Raw genomic sequence first — 3,904 nt, forward strand, 5'->3', positions numbered from 1 at the left:
AATTAACCTAACCTTTGATGTTGGTTATAATTGAATTCTTTAATTCGTATTTATTATTTTATGCAGGCACTCTATATTGACTATATTTACCTAATTTAATGCACTTCAGTACTGACAGTACTTATTTGTGTTTCACAAATTATATAGTGTCAGAGTCACAATGTCACATACTCACATGGATTAATATTGAATCATATTACAACATTTTTTAACATTTAATCATTATCATTTAATCTATAAACAATATATGCTTCGCAACTCATGAGTCATGACATTCAAATTAGTTGGCTATACATTATCAAATATAAGTTAAAAGTTATAACATACACAATTCTCATATACCTGTGCAGTTTTGTCAGTTTATAGAGACATATATTTAACTATATTAATGTAATAATATTTAATAAGTGGTTAATAGCCACGTGTCTTAAATATACCATGTAGGTATCGTTCAATTCTTTTTATACCTTTTAAAAATTTACAACGCCACAGCAATAATTGTATTAATTGAATTTGTGCTTAGTGGGCTCAACTGCTCAAGTTCAGTTTTATAAATAAGTTATACCTATTTACAGTTATTACTTATTCAACAATTTAACAAACGTATGAGAACAACAATGCCAATGCGTGATATTATATGAGAAAAAGAGAACTTGATAATAGAATATTCACAAATAAGTAATAATCAATAATTAGAACAGTGACTCCTTAGGTATAGCTGATATAGGTTACAAGTTATAACCTATAGGTAAGCCAGCGGTTACCAACCTTTTAGAAGCGTGACCCTAACATTTAAAATTTAACTTTTGGCGACCTCTCAAAAAAAGACATTGAATTATTAACAACAAATCGGTAAATATATACATATTTATCTAACCTCAAATACCTTAATAAAATACATTTATACTAATATACTCAATACTCATATACTCAATACTCATAGACCTTATACTAATTCTAGGGATTAGTAAGCTAGCTTAACTTTTTATTCACATAATCGTCTATTGTATAACATCGATTAGGTACCAAGATAAGATAGAACATTCAGAAAACGGGTGGAACTCCTAGGCTTTTAAAATGTATTTTGACAATAATACGTCAACGATTCGATTAGCATATTCTAGTAGTGTTTTAAAAAAGTCACAGTAGTCGCATAATACGCGGCACAATATTGCGTAGGTGGTAGGTACCTGTTCTCTTATATTATAATAATGTCAATATAATGTACGGGACAGTTGAGGCTGTTTAGCATTGATCAATATATTTAGTATAAAGTATAACAATACATATTTTATTATAATTTAATAACACCAAGGAATAAGGATATAGTCACCAGTGTATTTACAAGGTGTTGCGGTCTAACGAACAGTGAGGACGTATGGTTATACAATCACGAGCGATGATGTCAATTAAAAACATATGAGATATTATTGAGGATACTACGGAATTATACGATCCACTTGGAAAATATTATGATTTTATTATATGAAAATATTTAATTTTATGAATGTTAAATTGGTTCCTAAATTCATCACCCAATCCAGTGAATTTTTCTCATTCAGGGTTAATTTTATAGAATATTGAAAAAAGTTGTTTGATATCATACGCCATTAAACCAAATAAAAACACTACCGGCCATCACGGCTATAAATATTTTTTTTATCATACAACAACTACTATGATTTAAATTTAATCATACAGTATTTATTGCGATAGATTATACAAAATAACTTGTTTACCAAATGTAATTCTTGACTTCCGTGTAAAGACCGTCTTAAATATTAATCGAACAATTATTGACAATTGTGAATTAAATCTTCAAAATGAATCTTCAAAACCTATCTTATTACATATTTTTTTAAACCATCTTCAAGAAACGAATACTTGTTATTGTTAAATCAAGTTCGTATTACTAACTTCATGTTAGTTACAATAGTCATTTTAGACTTAAAACGAGTTCAGTTGAGGTAAACATTTCATTTTTAATATTAAAATAATAATTTATCTTATTTTCTTTCATTTTTTTTTTTGTCATATGTGTTTATTTGTAATTATCATTATAATTTATGACTAACACGTAATCTTAATAATACAGCTATAACCAATGCTAACACAATTTAAGTAAATATACACTTGAATAGTTGAATAGTGTAATCATTGTGCACTATAGCCAAAAGGTTATCGTTTTCTCTTCAGTGTCGTCAATACTCTGGTAGAAGCAGCTTATGAGTTTTTACTTGTTTTAAATTGGAGTTTAAATTATTGGAATATACCATAATATTGTGTTTATGGTTATTTTAATTTATAATTATCTTATTTAAACAATGGAGAATCAAAATACTTAAATACCTATAATCTATATGCTTAGGTTCAATAGTTCAAATTGTAAGGTACTTATATACAATACACTTGACAGTTGATCACTTGATCGATCCGTTTTGACTGCGCAAAAAGTAAACTATATACATTGACATTTATTAAAATAAAACAATTTACGGAAATTCTGAACGTTTTTCAAATCACTCCATAGTAATATATCGTGCTGGTGTTTTTTGTAGGGCCGTAAAGACCTATATTATTTACTGCCCCCCCCCCCACACACACACACAAACGAACACAATTACACCGAAGTGTGAGGAAGACGCACAATTTAGTGACGGGCGTGTGCGTACAAATTATTGTTTTGAATCGCACCACAAAGACGAAACGGTCATCGCGCGTAACCGTACAGGATATTACGAGAAAACCCCCTGAGAGACGAAACGAATGAATTCATTGACGAAGCGCGAGCGATGCTCCATCGACCCGCGATGACTGTGCTGTGCGTCGACGTGGACAGGCGGCAGCCACACGTCGAAGCGAACACGGGACGCGCACGCCACACGCGCGCCAAAGTCAGATAGCGGCGCGACGTAATTGAAATGATAATAAACTCTAATAAGCGTCTGCTAAACAAACAAACGGTCCGTTATGAATGATGATGTATATATAATAATGATAATAATAATAATAATAATAATAATAATACAATATTTCACAACGAAAACAATAATAATGATAATATTGTTATCATCACCGTCGCGCCGGTAGAAGGAAGCGAGCGACGGGGTGGCTTAGTGGGTGGGCGAGCCGGGTTGGCGGGCGGCCGGTGTGGGGCGAGAAACAAAAATGTGAGAAAAACGACCTTGAGGGTTCAAGGTCGATATGAATAAAAGGTCAACGCCGTCGTCGCAAATGCGTCCGCCCCCGATAAGTTTTATCGGTTGAGAAAAATACACACACACGCGACACGGACATACACACACACACACAAACACACACACACACGCCCGCACTAGCAATCACACGACACAATAATAATATTATATAAACGCACAAACGGTTTGTACGCCGCCGCCGATGCAGTTCAAAAGTCGCGAATCTCTCGGCGGATGAAGATCGACGGGGACGCGGACCGCTCGCGACAGATGGCGTTGCGGTGCACAATAATAATATTTTACACCCGTTTCCATTCTATAATAATGTAACGCAGCGGCGTTGGCGGCCGGAGAGTATACGGCGCCGCGTGCGTGTGCTGCCGTCGCCGCCGCCGTCCTCCGCTCCTTCCGCGCGACGCGCTGTCAAGCCCAGACGACCTTCATCTTCATTCCCGTTCGCCCTGCGCACACCGCTCACCGCGCGCGCCCGACGACCCCTCCACCGCCGCCGCAGTCTCACGTTAGTCGTGTATTACTCATACGCGTATATATATACATCGTTGTATTGTATAAATATATATACAAAATGCGTGCCTACGTCCCGCCGCCGACGTCCCGGTGCAACAGCAAAGCGGCCGCCGCCTGGTACACGCACACGCACACGCGAGCGCGCGCACACACCGTCGCACCACCGTCGCCGATTGCCG

Source organism: Myzus persicae, unplaced genomic scaffold (genome assembly GCF_001856785.1).
Source record: "Myzus persicae strain clone G006 unplaced genomic scaffold, MPER_G0061.0, whole genome shotgun sequence".
NCBI lineage: Eukaryota > Metazoa > Arthropoda > Insecta > Hemiptera > Aphididae > Myzus > Myzus persicae.